Raw genomic sequence first — 19,855 nt, 5'->3', positions numbered from 1 at the left:
AGGCTGGGATACAGTAGGTCGCCACCTCCCTGGGGGTTGAGAAAGGAGTTGGCATTTGTTCTGTGCCTCATCTCACAGGGTCTTCCCAGCACACCCTCTGAAATGAGCTTCACTGTCCAGATGGCACCGCAGCTCGGGGATGTCTGGGGATGCAACAGCTCAGATCCGACAGCTGGAGCAGGGTGTTGGTCCACCCTCCACTCTCCCTGTCCCAAAGCCGCGTCCTTCCCCCTCTCCCCACCTTGGGCAACATCTGAGGGAGGGGTGTGATCACAGCCTTCCTCGTGTCTCCTCTGTGCTTTATTTTTGAGTGTTTCTGTTGCTTTGTCTTCATGGGGCCTCCACTACCCCAGGTCGCTCCAGCCCTCTGTGAGAGGGAGCTTCCCGGTGTGTGCTCGAAGGCTGGACATTGTGGGGAAGGGGTCCAGCGTCTTGTCTGCTGTTGACCCCGTCAGTGGATTTCTCATCTCCAGAGGTCAGATTTGGTCTTTGTGTGTCTTTCATTTTTTTCCTTACCAGGTCACACTTTCCTTTCCCTTCTTAAACACATGTGTTTCACCCCAGCTGTTTTAATACACCCGTCTTCTCATGCTGTCGTCTCTGACACTTCTAGGTCTGTTTCTCTTGGTTGATTCCTCTTATCATGGTAGATCTGATTTTCTTTTCATGCCTGGCCCCTTTTGATTGGATGCCAGGCATCGTGAATTTTACATGCTTGAGTGCTGACTTTTTTTTCTTTCCAGGGGTATTCCTTTAAATGGGGCTTCCCAGGTGGCTCTAGACATAACAGACACGGTTTCAGTCCCTGTGTCGGGAAGATCTCCTGGACGAGGGCATGGCAACCCACTCCAGTGTTCTTACCTGGAGAATCCCATGGACAGAGGAGCCTGGCGGGCTACAGTCCTTGGGGGTCACAGAGTTGGACATGACTGAAGTGACTAGCAGCAGCAGCATTCCTTTAAATATTTGGGGGATTTGTTGCAAGAACAGTTAGGCTTCTTGGAAACAGTTTGATCCTTTTGAACCTTGCTTTTACTGCAATGGCACCCCACTCCAGTACTCTTGCCTTGAAAATCCCATGGACGGAGGAGCCTGGTGGGCTGCAGTCCATGGGGTCGCTAAGAGTCGGACACGACTGAGCAACTTCACTTTCACTTTTCACTTCTATGCATTGAAGAAGGAAATGGCAACCCACTCCAGTGTTCTTGCCTGGAAAATCCCAGGGATGGGGGAGTCTGGTGGGTTGCAGTCTATGGGGTCGCACAGAGTTGGACACGACTGAAGTGACTTAGCAGCAGCAGCAGCAGCAGCAGCTAGCCCTAGCGGAGAAGGCAGTGGCAACCCACTCCAGTACTCTTGCCTGGAAAATCCCATGGATGGAGGAGCCTGGTAGGCTGCAGTCCATGGGGTCGCTAAGAGTCAGACACGACTGAACAACTTCACTTTCACTTTTCACTTTCCTGCATTGGAGAAGGAAATGGCAACCCACTCCAGTGTTCTTGCCTGGAGAATCCCAGGGATGGGGGAGCCTGGTGGGCTGCCGTCTATGGGGTCACACAGAGTCGGACACGACTGAAGCGACTTAGCAGCAGCAGCAGCAGCAGCAGCAGCAGCTGGCCCTAGAATCACTTTAGGCCCAGGCTTAATTTGCCCTTACTGTTAAGGCAAGACTCTTCCGAAGAAGTGATTTAGTGTCTCGTGTATAAGATTTCCCACCTGACTGGCACGAATGCAGACTTTTCCCTGCCCTGTGTGAGCTCTGGGACTTGTTCTGCCCGCTTCTTTCTTTTTTTTAATGGAGGATAATTGCTTTATTCTCTTGAACAAGGAGATCAAACCAGTCAATCCTAAAGGAAATCAGTCCTGAATATTCATCGGAAGGACTGATGCTGAAGCCACCTGATGCGAAGAGCCAACTCACTGGAAAAAACCCTGATGCTGGGAAAGATTGAAGGCAGGAGGAGAAGGGGGCGACAGAAGACGAGATGGTGGGATGGCATCATTGACTCAATGTATGTGAGTTTGAGCAAACTCCTAGAGATAGTGGATGACAGAAGAGCCTGGCCTGCTGCATTCCGTGGGGTTGCAAAGAGTCAGACAGGACTGAGTGAAAAACAACAATTGCTTTACAATGTTGTGTTGGTTTCTGCCGTACAGCAACACAAATTAGCCATAATTATATGTATATCCCCTCCTTCCCCGCCTTGCATCACACTCCTCTAAGTGGTTATTAGAGAAATGCAAATCAAAATTGCAATGACGTATCAACTCACACAGGTCAGAATGAGGTGACCGTCATCAAAAAAATCTACAAACAAATGCTGGAGAGGGTGTGGAGAAAGGAGAACCCTGTTGCACTGTTGATGGGAATGTAAATTGATACGGCCACAATGGAAAACAGTTTGGAAGTTCCTTTATAAATTAGGAATAAAATTACCGTATGACCCAGCAATCCTGCTACTGGGCCTATACCTTGAGGAAACCACAATTCAGACACATGTACACTAATGTTCATTGTCTGTTTCTTTCTGTTGGGTCTTTCCTGGCCATACGTGCTCTCGGACCCCCTCTGCACATCTCCAGGACCCTCCTCCGTGCTGTCCCCTCCTCTCTGCCCGCCTCCCCGAGCTCTGAATTCATTCTCCTTAGAGGGACCCCGAGGCGTGGTCTGCGATCCCTTTCTTGCACGTGACTGGAAAGTGGAGCCCACCTGCAGGAGTCCTGGGCGGGCTCCCCACATCTGTTTCCCGTCCTTTGGAGCTGCTGTCCTCTGCTGTCTGTTGTCCAGTATAAGAAACAGGCAGCCTGCTTCTGGTTCCATTTTTTGGTTATTTCAGGAGAGAGGGTGATTGTGATCCTGGTTGTCCATCTCGGCTGGAAGCACAGAAGTCTCCATAATTTATTTTAACCGTGGTTCTAGGAATAGATCGGGCTTGGCACATTTGTATGTAATACACGGAATCAGCTTTGGTGCTGAAAAGGAGTAGAGACACCACGTGGTCCAGAGATGTCACACGGTCGATGAGGAACCAGGCACGGCCCCTACAGTTATTTGCTCAGGATCAGAGAGTTGGTCAGAGCAGCAATTTACAAGCATTTGGCTCGTACCGCAGTGAGACTTTTCACTGTGCTGCTCCTGGCCGGTGCTGAGGTTGGGACCCTGTGACCCTGCCTGCTGCAGGGCGGGCCAGGTCCTGTCCCGCAGAGGCGAGGTGCCTTTGGACCGAGAAGCGGGTGTGCTGTGCCGGGGACCTATACTGCTCCTTCACTTCTGTCCTGGCCCCTTTCTTGGCATGAAGCTCCATGGAAGCTATGCTTCAGGAGAATGTCACCTGACCTGTCAGCTGGACCCTTCTGCATGCTTCCAGAAGCTTTGTTTTGCCCCCACCCCCACCTGCCCTCTGGGGAGCTATCACACCTCACCCAGGTGCAGCGTGGAAATGCAGGCTGGACGCTGTGGGGACCCAGGTTCCCTCCTTCTGCCGCCAGACCCTCAGCCAGGGGCTGCCATTCACCGCGGCCTCCTGCCCTCTGCCCTCCAGAGGGACATGGAGATAAGGAAGAACCACCTTGGGGATTGTATCATGTTCAGCCCTGGGGCCTTTTCCTGGTCCTCCAGGGTGGTGAGAACCTTTTCCAGGTTCTGAGATTGTTGTTGAGAAAGCTCAAGGAAGAGGTCTGTGCTCACCCAGCTGATCAGGGGTGGGAAGTGGGGGACTGGTGCTCTGCTGGGCGGGGGGTCCTGCCTGGCTGATCCCGGCAGCACTCAGTGGTGAGGGGCAGGTGCTTGAGCCAGGCTTTGCATGTAGACGTGGGGCGGAGTCAGTGCCCGGGAGAATGTGCAGAGCTTTGCTTGAGGGCCTGGGCCCTCCTGATCTTATGCCTTGTGCACCCCACCAGGGGGACCTCAGAACTGGGTTCCCACGTTAGACCTGGAAGCTGGGGCTTAGGGAGTAAGGAGCCATCCCCGGGCTTGTGCACCCAGATCTTCACCCAATCTCCCAGACTTTAGAGCCGGGCTCTCGTCACCCAGCTGCATTACCCAGCCCTTGCCATCTGAGGTCCTTGTGTGGGTGAGCAACCTGACTGCCTCTTCCTCCTGAAGGGATTCGGCCCGTGGCTGACACCTGGCTTGGTACCTGATGCTCCCTGAAGCTCAGCGCTGGCAGACTCAGAACACGGGTCGCTTCCGTTTGAAACTCTGCTGTTTGTCACGTGGCTGGGTGAATTAGAGGGGCCGTGTCCACTTGCTTCTCAGACCAGTGGCTCTCGAGCCTAAAGCGGCCCCAGGTGCTGCTTGCTGACCCTTCTGACAGATGTCTGTGGGGTTAGTCCTCACGGATGTTTAGTCCTGACTCATTTCCCTTTTCTCCAGCGGGGGAGGATCCCAGGGAACAAAGTGAGTGGGTGGTGGCATGCAGGCCCTCCCGTGCTGCCTCTGCTGTTCACATGCTTGTCACGGTCCCAGCATCCCCTCCTGCAGCAGTCTTTTAAATGGGACGTGATGGGGCTTCATGCCTCCCTGTGCCGGTTGGGATCGGCGGCAGGAAGCTGGGGGTGGGGCCGTCTGGGGCCAGGTCACGTCTGCAGCTGTGCTCTATCTAGAGTGAACCCCTGCTCTGCCATTGCAAGGGCTGAGTGACCGGGTCATCAGGAGAGTGCTGCCTGACTCTGACTCGCTGGTCCCTCCTGGGAGGGGAAGGATGAAGACTGGGTGCCCGGGCGCCTGACCCAGGCAAACAGCCTGGTATGGCTGAGAACCAGCAACCCAGCCGGGGGTCCTCTTTCAGGAGAGCCAGGTGGCCTCCAGCTCATCACCTTCATCGGGGGAGCTCTGTGGGCCCTAGAGGACAGCCAGGATACCCATGGCAGAGTTTATGACAGGAGCCCCCCTCTTGCACTTACAGTCAATAAGTTAGTAACTTGGAAAACCTCCCGCCTCATTGAAAGGCAAGGACAGATGTGAAGTGAGTGACGGGGAGGCCTGTGCTGTCCTTCACTCAGCGGGCTGTCTGTGACATCACGTTTCTGGTTAGTTACCGTTTCACCGACTTGAGGTCTTTGGCCGCCTTCCTGAGCCACAGTGATTGTTTTGGCAGGAACTTCTCACCTTTCCCAGATCCCGAGACACAGAACCCTTGTAAGAGTGTACAGTTGGGAGGCTGTTGGTATTTGCCAACCGCTGACCTTCATGTCCATTTCCGAGGGACGGCTGCCCCTTCTCTGAAGCAAAATCTGGTCTTTGCTGTTAGTCACCCAGCCCTGAGTTTTAGTTCCTATGTTACCTCTCCTGGTGTTATTTACGTGTTAACTTCTATGTGTAATTAAGAGCTTGGATATAGTTCAGTTCAGTTGCTCAGTCGTGTCCGACTCTTTGCGACCCCATGAATCACAGCATGCCAGACCTCGGTGTTCATCACCAACTCCTGGAATTCACTCAGACTCATGTCCATCGAGTCGGTGATGCCATCCAGCCATCTCATCCTCTGTCGTCCCCTTCTCCTCCTGCCCCCAATCCCTCCCAGCATCAGGGTCTTTTCCAATGAGTCAACTCTTCGCATGAAGTGGCCAAAGTATTGGAGTTTCAGCTTCAGCATCAGTCCTTCCAGTGAACACCCAGGACTGATTTCCTTCAGAATTGACTGGTTGGATCTCCTTGCAGTCCAAGGGACTCCCAAGAGTCTTCTCCAACACCACAGTTCAAAAGCATCAATTCTTCTGTGCTCAGCTTTCTTCACAGTCCAACTCTAGGAGCCTTCAAATAGTGCAAGAGTTGATTTTTTATTGGGGTGCCGGAGAGGAGATGGGCGCTGTCCTGGATTGGGGTGGAATAAGTGATATGAGGAAGAAGTCTTCCTATTTTGGAGAGGTTTTTTGTACCTCTCTTGATCTGAGATGGTCTAGGAATTTGCCTGTCAGAGTCAGTACCTGTGTTCACAGTCTTTATTGAGTTTGTTACAATGTTGCTTCTGTTTTGGCTTTTTTCAGCTGACAGATCTTAGTTCCTGGACTAGGGATCAAATCCGTGCTTCCTGCATTGGAAGGCAGAGTCTTAACCACTGGAACACGAAGGAAGTCCCTACTTTCCCTTTTCTTGATGAAATAAAGTTTATATTTTATGTCGAGACAAGGAAGCTTTAAGTTCTACTTTGGACCTCCTCCCCCACCTTTAGTGTGGGTTATGCATCTCCATGAACCAGACCTCCTTAGGAGGTAACTCCCTCTTGATCTCATCAAGGGTCACTACTCCCTAGGAGATAATCTTTCATAATCTTGTGAGGGGCCATGATGACGCATGACGTGGCGATCTGGCTGTGTAAACTGTCAGTAGCACTTCATTTGATGTATAAAGCTTTGTCGCACAAACTTGCACAACCTTGCTTTGACTTCTAACAGATGGAACAGTCTTTGGAGGTTTCTGAAGGACTGTCTCCCAGGTTCTAATCCTCAGATTGGCTCGAATTAAATTTTTTTGTCTTTCTTAGATAGGCTGTTGACCAGCTTTTTGTGGACACTGTTATCACAAGTTGTTGGACCTAGATATATCCAAATGTGTGATTTGGTTTTAGGGTCAGTTTGATGTACATCTCTTGTTCTCTGTGCTCTTGCGTGGAATAAACAGTCAGAGTGCCATTTGGGGCACAAACTGACCCTAGGTCATTGATTATGAGTGTATTTCCGTTAGTGTGCTTGTGTGTGCTTGGTCACATCTGACTCTTTGAAACCCTTTGGCCTGTAGCCTGCCAGGCTCCTATGTCCATGGAGGGCAGTGGCTAATTGTGTAGAGCTGGCAAGCTGCAGAATGTGGAGTGCTGCTCTTTAATCAAATTCTCTCATGTTTTAGGACTTGGAATGGTTGCTTAGCAGAGTGACAGCTTGTGTATGTAGCTCGTTCTTCTATCTTTCTTCTATCAGACTGTATGTGGCCCACAAGGTAATTAGCTGTGTTGCTGGGGTCCCGTCCCTTACGTACTCATCTGTAAGAATGGGGGTTAGACAGTACCTATTAAAGAAAGGACAGAGATGAGAATGCATAGAATCATCTAGAAATTGATGATTTCTAGGAATGCACAAATCGTGCTAGAACCCTTCCATTGCTGAATTGCTTTTTTTAACACTTTTGTTGACCTCCTCCATCTATTTCTCCTGGCCCTCATCCACTGTTTGTAGCAGCCACCAATCTGTTCTCTGTATCTTACGGTTTTACTTTTATTTGATTCCACCTACATGAGAGACTGAAAGGTCATATAGTGTTTATCTTTCTCTGTCTGATCTGTTACTGAGCATAATGCTCTTGAGGTTCACCCTTGTCACAAGTGGCAGGATTTTATCCTTTTTTAGATGTGGATAATACTCCATTACATTTGTATGACTCATCTTCTTTATCCATTCCTCCTTCAGTGGACATGTAGGTTGTTTCCATGGCTTGGCTATTGTAAGTAATGCTGCGGTGAACACGGCATGCATGTATCATTTCAAATTAGTGTTTTGCTTTCTTCTGATGCTTGGAAACAGAATTGCTGGATTTTTCTTTTTTTCTGTTGGAGCACATGTTTTAAATGTTAAGCCGTTCAAAACCTTAATAAATATTCCCACTATTATTATTATTCTTGAGGCTTAGTGATTACTGCATTTAAGTCTGTTTTTCATATTCTGGGGAGCCTCTAACCTGGTTTCCATAGTGGCTGCGTGCACCGTTTTATATTTTAGTGCACAATGCCAAAGGGTTTCTTCTCTCCTCATCCTCTCTAACTCTTGTTATTTCCTGTCTTTTTGATAAAAGTCACTCTGACAGGTATGAGGTGATATCTCATTGTTTTGATTTGCATTTCCCTGATAATTCGTGGTGTTGAGTGTCTTTACATGTGTGTGTTGGCCATATGTATATCTACTTTGGGAAAATATCTATTCAGATTTTCTTCTCATTTCTTAAAAAATTTAATTTTTATTGAAGGATAATTGCTTTACAGCATTTTGTTTTCTGTCAAACCTCAACATGAATCAGCCATAGAGTATACATATATCCTCTTCCTTTTGAACCTCCCTCCCATCTCCCGCCCCCTCCCACCCCTCTAGGTTGACAGAGCCACTGTTTGAGTTTCCTGAGCCATACAGCAAATTCCCATTGGCTATCTATTTTACATATGGTAATATAAGTTTCCATGTTACTCTTTCCAAACATCTCACCCTCTCCTCCCCTCTCCCCATGTCCATATGTCTATTCTCTATGTCTGTTTCTCCATTGCTGCCCTGAAAATAAATTCTTCAGTACCATTTTTCCAGATTCCATATATATGTGTTAGAATATGATATTTATCTTTCTCTTTCTGACTTACTTCACTCTGTATAATAGGTTCTAGATTCATCCACTTCATTAGAACTGACTCAAAGGTGTTCCTTTTTATGGCTGAGTAATATTCCATTGGGTACATCTACCACAGCTTCTTGTATCCATTCATCTGTCGATGGACATCTAGGTTGCTTCCATGTTCTAGCCATTGTAAATAGTGCTGCAGTGAACAATGGGATACATGTGTCTCTTTTAATTTTGGTTTCCTCAGGGTATATGCCTAGGAGTGGGATTGCTGGGTCATATGGTGGTTTTATTCCTAGTTTTTTAAGGAATCTCCATACTGTCTTCCAGAGTGGCTGTGTCAATTTACATTCCCACCAACAGTGCAAGAGTGTTCTCCTTTCTCCACACACTCTCCAGCAGTTATCGTTTGTAGACACTTTGATGAGGGCCATTCTGACCGGTGTGAGGTGATATCTCATTGTAGTTTTGATTTGCATTTCTCTAATAATGAGTGATGTTGAGCATCTTTTCATGTGTTTGTTAGCCATCTGTATGTCTTCTTTGGAGAAATGTCTGTTTATGTCTTTTTCCCATTTTTTGATTGGGTTGTTTGTTTTTCTGGCATTGAGTTGTATGAGCTGCTTGTGTATTTTGGAAGTTAATCCTTTGTCAGTTGTTTCATTTGCTATTATTTTCTCCCATTCTGAGGGTTGTCTTTTTTCACCTTGCTTAGAGGTTCCTTTGCTGTGCAAAAGCTTCTAAGTTTAATCAGGTCCCACTTGTTTATTTTCGTTTTTATTTCTGTTACTCTAGGAGATGGGTCAGTGAGGATCTTGCTTTGATTTATGTCATTGAGTGTTTCTGTTTTCCTTTAAGAGTTTTATAGCTTCTGGTCTTATATTTAGGTCTTTAATCCATATTGAGTTTATCTTTGTATACGCTGTTAGGAAGTGTTCTCATTTCATTCTTTTGCATGTAACTGTCCAGTTTTCGCAGCACCATTTATTGAAGAGGCTGTCTTTGCCCCATTGTATATTCTTGCCTCCTTTTTCAAAAATAAAATACCCATAGGTGCATGGGTTTATTTCTGGGCTTCCTATCTGATTCCATTGGTCTATATTTCAGTCTTTATGCCAGTACCATACTGTCTTGATGACTGTAGCTTTATAGTATAACCTGAAGTCAGGAAGGTTGATTCCTCCAGCTCCATTCTTCTTTCTGAAGACTGCTTTGGCTATATGGGGTCTTTTGTGTTTCCATATGAATTGTGAAATTTTTTTGTTCTAATTCTGTGAAAAATGCCTTTGGTAATTTGATAGGGATCGTGTTGAATCTGTAGACTGTGTTTGGTAGTATAGTCATTTTCACAATATTGATTCTTCCTACCCAGGAACATGGAATATCTCTCCATTGGTTTAAGTCATCTTTGATTTCTCTCATTAGTGTCTTATAATTTTTCGTGTACAGTTCTTTTGTCTCCTTAGGTAAGTTTATTCCTAGATATTTAATTCTTTTTGTTGCAATAGTGAATGGGATTGATTCCATAATTTCTCTTTAGGATTTTTCATTGTTAGTATATAGAAATGCAAGTGATTTCTGTGTATTGATTTTGTATCCTGCAACTTTGCTAAATTCACTGATTAGCTCTAGAAATTTTCTGATACTATCTTTAGGGTTTTCTATGTACGGTATCATGTCATCTGCAAACAGTGAGAGCTTTACTTCTTTTCTGATCATTTATTTCTTTTTCTTCTCTGATTGCTGTAGCTTGGACTTCCAAACTATGTTGAATAATAGTGGGGAAGGTGGACACCCTTGTCTTGTTCCTGACCTTAGGGGGAATGCTTTCAGTTTCTCACCATTGAGAATAATGTTTGCTGTAGGCTTATCATATATGGCCTTTACTATGTTGAGGTAGGTTCTTTCTATGCCCATATTTGGAAGAGTTTTAATCATAAATGAATGCTAAATTTTGTCAAAGGCCTTTTTCTTCATCTATTGAGATGATCATATGGTTTTTATCTTTCAGTTTGTTAATATGGTGTATCACATTGATTGATCTTAATATAGTGAGGAATCCTTGCATCCCTGGAATAAACCCAACTTGGTCATGGTGTATGAGCTTTTGACGTGTTGCTGAATTCTGTTGAGGATTTTTGCATTACATTAATCAGTTGTATTCGCCTGCAGTTTTCTTTTTTTGTGTTGTCTTTGTCTGGTTTTGGTGTCAGGGTGATGGTGGCCTCATAGACTGAGTTTGGAAGTGTTCCTTCCTCTGAAATTTTTTGAAAGAGTTTTAGAAGGACAGGCATTAACTCCTCTCTAAATGTTTGATAGAATTCTCCTGTGAAGCCATCTGGTTCTCGGCTTTTGTTTTTTGGGAGACTTTTGATCACAGCTTCAGTTTCAGTGCTTGTATTTGGGTTGTTCGTAATTTCTGTTTCTTCCTTGTTCAGTCTTGGAAGATTGAACTTTTCTAAGAATCTCTCCATTTCTTCCAGGTTATCCATTTTATTACCATATAGTTGTTCATAATAGTCTCTTATAATCCTTTGTATTTCTGCATTGTCTGTTGTAACCTCTCATTTTCCTTTTCTTTGCTGATTTGATTCTTCTCTCTTTTTTCCTTGACAAGTGTGCTTAAGGTTTGTTCAGTTTTGTTTATCTTCTTAAAGAACCAGCTTTTAGTTTTTATTAATCTTCACTATTGTTTCTTTCATTTCTTTTTCATGTATTTCTGCTTGGATCTTTATGATTTCTTTCCTTCTACTAATTTTGGGGTGTTCTTCTTTTTCCATTTGTTTTAAGTGTAAAATTAGGTTGTCTATTTGATATTTTTCTTGTTTTTTGAGGTAGGATTATGCTTTTGCTGCATCCCATAGGTGTTGAGTTGTGTTTTCATTGTCATTTGTTTCTAGACACTTTTTGATTTCCATTTTGATTTCTCCAGTATCCTGTTGGTTATTTAGAAACATGTTGTTTAATCTCCTTGTGTTTGTGTTTTTTACAGTGTTTTTCTTATAATTGATATCTAGTCTCATAGCATTGTGGTCAGAGAAGATGCTTGATACAATTTCAGTTTTATTAAATTTACTGAGGATGATTTGTGACCCAAGATGTGGTCTATCCTGGAGAATGTTCCATGTGCAATTGAAAAGAAGGGTTATTCTTCTGTATTTGGATGGCATGTCCTGAAGATATCAATGAGCGCCATCTCATCTTATGTATCATTTAAGACTTATGTTTCTTTATTAATTTTCTGTTTTGATGACCTGTCCATTGGTGTGAGAGGGTGTTAAAAGTCTCCTACTATTATTATGTTACTCTCTATTTCTCCTTTTATGTCTGTTAGTGTTTGTCTTATGTATTGAGGTGCCCCCATGTTGGGTGCGTAGATTTTTACAATTGTTATGTCTTCCTCTTGGATTGATCCCTTGGATCATTATGTAGTGTGCTTCCTTATTTCTTGTAATATTCTTTAAGATCTATTTTGTCTGATATGAGGATTGCTACTCCAGCTTTCTTTTACTTCCCATTTGCATGGAATATATTTTTCCATCCTCTCACTTTCAGTCTATATGTGTCTTATGGTCTGAAGTGTTTCTTGTAGACAGCATATATATGGGTCTTGTTTTTGTTTCCATTCAGCCAGTCTGTGTGTTTTGGTTGGAGCATTTAATCCATTTACTTTTAAAGTAATTATTGATATATATGTTCCTATTGCCATTTTCTTAATTGTTTGGGGTTGATTTTATAGATCTTTTTCTTCTATTGTATTTCTTGACCATATAAGTCCCTTTTACATTTGTTGTAAAGCTAGTTTGGTGGTACTGAATTCTCTTAACTTTTGCTTGTCTGAAAAGCTTTTTATTTCTCCATCAAGTTTGAATAAGATCCTTGCCAGGTACAGAATCCTGGTTGTAGATTTTTCCCTTTCAGTACTTCAAGTATATCCTGCCATTCCCTTCTGGCCTGCAGAGTTTCTGCTGAAAGATCAGCTTTTAAACATATGGGGTTTCCCTTGTATGTTACTTGTTGCTTTTCTCTTGCTGCTTTTAATATTCTTTCTTTGTGTTTAATCTTTGTTAGTTTGATTAGTATGTGTCTTGGTGTGTTTCTCCTTGGGTTTTTCCTGTATGGGACTCTCTGCACCTCTGGACTTGATTGACTATTTTCCTTTCCATGTTGGGGAAATTTTCAGCTATAATCTCTTCAAAGATTTTCTCATACTCTTTCTTTTTCTCTTCTTCTGGGACTCCTATCATGCAAATGTTGGAGTGTTTGATATTGTCCCTGAGGTCTCTGAGACTGTCCTCAGTTCTTTTCACTCTTTTACTTTATTCTGCTCTTCAGAAGTTATTTCCACCATTTTATCTTCCAGCTCACTGATTCGTTCTGCTGTTTCAGATATTCTGTTATTGTTTCCTTCTAGAGTATTTTTAATTTCAGTAATTGTGTTTTTGTCTCTGTATGTTTATTCTTTAATTCTGTTAGTTTTTTGTTAACTGATTCTTGCATTTTCTCCAGTTTGTTTTCAAGGTTTTTGATCATCTTTGCTATCATTATTCTGAATTCTTTTTCAGGTAGTTTGCATATTTCCTCTTCATTTATTTGGACTTCTGTGTTTCTAGTTTGTTCCTTCATTTGTGTAGTATTTCTCTGCCTTCTCATTATTATTTTTTTTTAACTTATTGTCTTTGCAGTCTCCTTTTCCCAGGCTTCAAGGTTGAATTCTTTCTTCCTTTTGGTTTCTGCCCTCCTAAGGTTGGTCCAGTGGTTTGTGTATTTCATATAGGGTGAAATTTGTGCTGAGTTCCTCCCTCCCAACCCCTGCTGATGGGCAAGGCTGAGTGAGGTGGTAATCCTCTCTGCTGATGATTGGTTTTATATTTTTGTTTTGTTTGTCGTTTAGAGGAGGCATCCTGCACAGGGTGCTACTGGTGGTTGGGTGATGCCGGGTCTTGTATTCCAGTGGTTTCCTTTGTGTGAGTTCTCACTAGTTGATACTCCCTAGGGTTAGTTCTCTGGTAGTGTAGGGTCTTGGAGTCAGTGCTCCTACTTCAAAGGCTCAGGGCAGATCTCTTTTTGACACGGGTCAGTTCCTCCTTCAGCAGCTGCTAATGACCTCCATTAGCAAGAGTTTCTTTCTCTTGAACTCCTGGATGTGTTGGACATAAAATTGTGAAATCTTTTTCACATATTCACAGCCTTAGTGTCCATTCCAGAAAGCAGGAAGTCACACACACCTGATGAGACACAGTGACAGGTTTGGAGGCTGTTACTGTAGAAACTTTTAGCCGCCATTCTCCTCTCCTCGTTTTTTTAATGGGGTGTTTTTTTGTTTTTTGTTTTCTTTTTGCTACTGAGCTGCATAAGTTCTTTAGATATTTGGAATATTCAGTTCAGTTCAGTTCAGTCGCTCAGTTGTGTCTGACTGTGCAACCCCATGAATTGCAGCATGCCAGGCCTCCTTGTCCATCACCAACTCTCGGAGTTCACCCAAACTCATGCACATCGAGTTGGTGATGCCATCCAGCCATCTCATCCTCTGTCGTCCCCTTCTTCACCTGCCCCCAATCCCTCTGCACCTTCCTCTGCATCCCCCAGGCCTTCTGCAGATGAGGAGGCTGTGTCCTGCAGAGAAGGATCCGTGCCTTCCTCTGTGCCCCCCAGGCCTTCTGCAGATGAGGAGGCTGTGTCCTGCAGAGAAGGGTCCGCACCTTCCTCTGCGTCCCCCAGGCCTTCTGCAGATGAGGAGGCTGTGTCCTACAGGGAAGGATCCGTGCCTTCCTCTGCGTCCCCCGGGCCTTCTGCAGATGAGGAGGCTCTATCCTGCTGGCCTCCGGCCATGGCCCAGCTGTCTTGCCCTCCTGACTCATAAGGGAGCCATCCCTGACCAACCTGGGATGGCTCAACCAGCCCTGGAAGAGACCAGGCCAGCCAGCGAGAAGCCTTTGCGCTCACCCTAGCCTCCATCAGTATGTGTCTGTGTCTCTTCCGTATACCTGGCCTTCCAGCCATGTGGGGAGTTTCTGTTCTTTACAGCCGTGACGCGCTTCTCCTGGCTGCCTTCATGCTCTGCCTTTAGGTTATAAACACCATCGTTTTCCATACTATTACATTTTTCTTGGCTTTGCAAGATAATGGAATGCTTGCCTGAAGCTTCTCTATGTTGACTTCTGCTCTCTGGATATGGCAGTTTTATATATGAACAAACAAGGCAAGATTCTGTTCTTACTGCTGTAATTTGTCATGCAAGCCTGCCAGATTTCCAATGTTACTTTAGGTATAAAGTTGCCAGATAAAGTATAGCATGCCCAGTTAAATTCAGATAAACCACAAACTTTTTTTTTTTTTAATAAGCCCAATGTAACATTTGTGACATACTTACACCAAAAAAACTACTAGTTGTTTGTCTGACATTTCAGGTTTCACTGAACATCCTGTATTTTTTACTAGCTAAATCTGATCACACTATTTAAACAAGTTTGCCTTTAACTTAGGTTGGAAGGTGACTTGTCTTAGGAGCAAGGTCTCGGTGGGGTCTGGTGTGCTCGTCAGTGGAAAGGGGTGTTTTCAGGAGGGCAGTGTGTCAGCGCCTGGCTGGACTGGGTCTCAGACTGGCGTGTCCACCAGAAACCCCCAGTGCTTCTGTACTCAGCGCGTCATGCCAGCCCCCAGGATGCATGGAGTGGGGGGGTGGGGCTCAACTTCCTGGTTTATGCTCTATGCTTATGTGGTCTGATTTTAATCAGATGGCCCACCCGCAACCTTCATATTAGTAATGGGTAACCATTACTTAAATATAAGGAAATATTCTGGACAAGAAGTTTTAATAGTTTAAGTAAACTTTTGCTACCAAATGCAAGTTTGTCTGCTAGATGCACAGGGAGGCCTAACAATACTGAAACATCAGAATTTGGGGAGCAGCGAAAGGTTTATTGCAGGACTATGCAAGGGAGGCCTGGCATGCTGCAATTCATGGAGTCGCAAAGAGTCGGACACGACTGAGCGACTGAACTGAACTGAACTCATGCAAGATGAGTGGCTCACGCCTCTCAAAACCCTGAACTCCCTGAAGGGTTTCAGCAAAGCATTTTTAAAGGCCAGATGAGGGAGAGGGGTGGTTGGCTGTTGCAGAGTTTTTGGTGTCAGACTACTTGGTTCTTGCAGCTGTCCACGTAGGTCAGGTCACGATGTTCCTGTAAACCTCCAACAAGACAAATGTTATTCTCCTGCAATTTTTTGTCTCTATATTAATGGAAGAGTGTTATTCCCTTAAGTCTGAGCCTTGAGAATGGGCTATCCTGTGTATTTCAGATTATAAGCAACGTTCTTAACTGGAAGTAAGAGCAATAGAATACAAAAGTAAAAGAAATAGGTCTAATATGAGGTCAGGTTTGTTCTTTCCTGTGATACTTTTTTTAACTTCATTTTTATTTATTTATTGTTTTAGAAAATTTTTATTGGGGCAGAGTTGCTTTACAGTGTTGTGTTCCTGCTGTACAACAAAATGAGTCAGCTACATGAAGACATACCGCCGCTCTTTTTCTGGGTTTCCTTCCCACCTAGCTCGCCACAAGCACTGAGTAGAGTTCCCTGCGCTATGCCGTCTCTTCTCACCAGTTATCTGTTTCATATATGAAGAGCGTGTTTGTCAATCCCCGCCTCCCCGTCCATCCCACCACCCGACCTTTCCTCTCTTGATGGTCATATTTTTATTGTCTATGTCTGTGTCTCTATTTCAGCTTTGCAAATAGCTTCATCTGTACCATTTTTCTAGATGTCCACATATGTATGTTAATATGCAATATTTGATTTTCTCTTTCTGACTTACTTCACTGTGTATGACAGCCTCTAGATCCATCTACATCTCTGCAAAGGGCAAAATTCCATTGCTTTTTATGGCTGAGTAATATTACATTGTATACCTGCATCATGTCTTCTTTATCCAGTCATCTGCCGATGGCCATCTAGGTTGCTTCTGTGTCTTGGCTGTTGTAAATAGTGCTGCAGTGAGTATTGGGGTGCATGTGTCTTTTGGAATTACGGTTTTCTCTGGGTCTGTGCCCGGGAGTGGGATTGCTAGGTCATATGGTAGTTCTGTTTTTAGTTTTTTTATTGTTGATACTACTTACTTAGAAGAAAACAGCTGAGGAGTTCACATCAAAGCAGCAAAAGGGGAAAGATGCTGATAATGAACATGCCAGGCAGCTGTGAGCGTGGAAACCTGGGTGCTCACCCAGGAAGAGGCAGCTCTGTGTCTCTGAGAGGATGCCAAACCCTTGTCTGCGTAGGTTGTAATGTGTGATGAGAGTGAAGATTGAGTGATAAATGGGCCTGTATGGACTGGTCAGTTTATGGCCTCATCTTTTTGTGCCCTGCCATATAAATGGCAGAGAAATGAAAGGGAATGCTTCTGGTTGGAGAAGAAACCAGGACAACACATAAAGGATGTTATTTATTTTTCTTTATAATGAGTGAAAGCAGTTCTCAAGGTGAGAATAATAAACCTAAAACAAAAGTTCAGGAAACTTGGCTGCATTGAGTTAAACTCTGAGAATCAAAAATATGAGTAAATTTCAAACAAGGTGGGAAAATTACTCGCTACAAAAGGGATCAAGCTTTGTTTCTTATTATTTTAAAGAGCTTATCCTGGGAGCATTAAGAAGCAGACTGATGATGTTTCTGGTGAGCCGGGACCGCCCAGGCGTCCTGCAGGGGTCGTGTAGCCCATCTTCTAGATTTGCCACCTAACCCAGCAAGTCTGGACACTGGCCCTAAACCCTCAGCTGGGTGATGGTGTGAGGCTCCTTCATGGAGGGCTGGACTGGGAAAACCTGCACTGCTCCAGCTGGCCTGTCACAGGATAATCCAGAAGGAGAAAGACAAAGGGCTGATATTCAACTCCATTATTTAAGACCTTCTTGTGAAAACCACTGCCTGCCTCTGGGATTGGCAAGAAAAAGTTCCAAAATTGTTACCTTCCACCTGCCGGTACCTGGGAACTGGGAAGGCAGCTGTTCTGTTTCCAGTGGAGGGTAACCTGGAAATGAGAGCTGGACAGTGTATCCAGACTCAAAACAAAAAGCACATAACTTTTGACCTGCTCCTTCTACTCTGGGGATTCTAAGAGAACGATCAGAAATGTGGACAAGTTCTATGCACAAAGGTGTTTGTTTGATTGTATTTATATTACCCGAAATTTGCAAATGACTGAAAGTGTTTCCAAGAGTAGTTTAGAATCTGGAAAAATGATACTTACCATTTTTTTTAAATAAAGAACATTTTGTGATGTAAATTGGGGGAAAATTTACATTTTTTCAGAACAGAAAAATGTTTATACCCTATGATATGCACAGTGTCCAGCTGTGCGTGGTGAAGGTGCAAAACTCAGAAGAATGCTGCCTTACTCCACTGTCTTGGGTCGCTGTTCTTCAGGTACTCAGTCATGTCTGACTCTGTTCGACCCCAAGGACAGCAGTACGCCAGGCTCCCCTGTCCTTCACTGTCTCCCGGAGTTTGTTCGTATTCATGTCCATAGAATTTAGGCGAATTTTTATTTCTACTTTGTATTTTCAAATACTTATATGGGTAGTTTTAAAATTGGGGGAAAAAGGAAAGATATTTCTCTCAGATGGTAAAGGCTGATTGAACGGAGAACACTGGACTGTGGAGCTGTAGAAGTGGGTGGGTGACCTTAGATGGGGAGACTGCTGAATCCGGGGGCGGGCAGGGACCGCTCGGCTCTCTAGGCTTGGCAATCTAGCTCTATTCTCAGCACCTCAGGGGGGTCTTACCAGCATCCCTTTGGCTCCCAGACACCATGTCCTCGAAACCAATTTCTCCCTTCTTTCCTAATCAAAAACTTAAGTTTCTTAACAAATTGTACATTTGCCAGTAGGGTATTAATGAAAGAAATCATGTTACACGGGTACTTAATGTGGTATGCTAGAATTTTGAAAGGGCTGTTGGGGAATGCTTGTTGCCATGGAAATTTTTGAAAAGATGCGTTAAAATACAGCAGTGGGTGTCATGATGGTGATTCCGTTCTTATCAGGATCATTTGTAACCCCCATGTGATTCAAATGTAGCATAGATGCTGTCCCTAAATAATTCAGACATTGCATCTGCGCATACCCTGTGTGTGGATTTTTGTTTTCCTCTGAAAGAACAGATCAAAAACTGATTGGATAACATCCATGGGTGAAAGGGGTTCATTTTAATTTTTATCTTTATCCTTTTCTTTAGCATCTGTGTGTACTCAGTCACTCAGTCATGTCTGAATGCGACCCCATGGACTGTTGCCCACCAGGCTCCTCTGTCTATGGGATTCTCCAGGCAAGAATCCTGGAGTGGGTTGCCATTTCCTCCTCAAGGGGAGCTTCCCAACTCAGGGACTGAACCGGTGTCTCTTGCATCGCCTGCACTGGCAGGTGAATTCTTTACGCTGGCACTACCTGGGAAGTCCCTTAGCATCTAGATTTTCCTAACAGGCAAGCGTTACATCTGTGGTTTTAAAAACCGAAAGAGAGCTGGCCATTCCTTTCGAAGGGAGAGAACAGAGAGAGGGAAGCAAGTGAAAGTCTCCCTCCTTCAGAGGTCTTTGTCTGCTCTTCCCAGGTTTTCTGGAGGGAGGTGTGAAGGCCACTCTGCCTTCCTGGGGAGCAAGCATCTCCTTCCCTCCTGGGCTCTCTGAGCAGTGCTCCCCACGGTGGCCCCCAGCAGAGTGTGGACCAGACCCACCCTGTGGACAGAGAGTGGAGTCACAACCGTCCCCTCTCACTCAGGCAGACAGAGGCTCTGGGTGCAGAAGCCACTGACTAGGGGGCATTCAGGCCCTGAAGCATCTGTCAGAATGATGTGCTTTTTTGGAGTTTCTTGGGCAGCATGGGAGGGAAGGCATGTGTGCTCTGAAGCCCGGCTGCCTGGGCTCCAGTCTCAGGGCTTCCTCTAGTCATGGGGTGGTGCTGGGTGGCTGTGCCTTCTGTGGCCAGCTGGCAGAGGAAGCGCCGCAGGATGCTGGCGCTCGTGGACTGGGGGCATCTCGCACCTGCAGAGTTTTGCAGTACTAGGAAGGGGAGGTTGCTGATGGCACCTGCTTGTGTGTTCATGTTAATTTTTATTAATAGGTTTTTCCATGAAAATCTTATACTTTCTGACACAGTTCTAAAACCTAATTACAGAGATAAAACGTGCATTATAATAATTCCCAAAGTTTCTTTAATCTGCCAGAGAAATTTGCTATCTCTTCACCCCAGGTTAATCACTGCTAATATTTTCCTCTCGGCATGTAAAGAGTTTACAGGCCCATTTTCCACATCTTATTGAGTCTTTCATTGGATTGATTATAATCCCACGAAGAGGTTTTTCTGGAGTTGTGGGCTTGGTTTTAAGTTACTGTTTTAACTTTTACTGAAAATTTTTATCTTTACCTGAGGTCTGAAAAGTGCCACTGAATATTTACACCATTATGTATAAAATAAATGACCAACCAGCACCTACTGTGTGGCTCAAGGAACTCTACTCAGTATTCTGTAATAACCTATAAGGGAAAAG

At 44.6% G+C, this 19,855-nt stretch overlaps 1 protein-coding gene across 1 annotated transcript in view; it reads left to right on the top strand.

Moving 5' to 3' along the window:
* Window positions 1-19,855, top strand: part of GRB10 (growth factor receptor bound protein 10) — a 183,148-nt gene that overhangs the window by 52,169 nt on the left and 111,124 nt on the right. The window lies entirely within an intron of this gene.

The sequence above is a fragment of the Bos indicus x Bos taurus genome, chromosome 4 (genome assembly GCF_003369695.1).
Source record: "Bos indicus x Bos taurus breed Angus x Brahman F1 hybrid chromosome 4, Bos_hybrid_MaternalHap_v2.0, whole genome shotgun sequence".
Lineage (NCBI taxonomy): Eukaryota > Metazoa > Chordata > Mammalia > Artiodactyla > Bovidae > Bos > Bos indicus x Bos taurus.
This window is presented reverse-complemented; position numbering and strand designations above follow the sequence as displayed.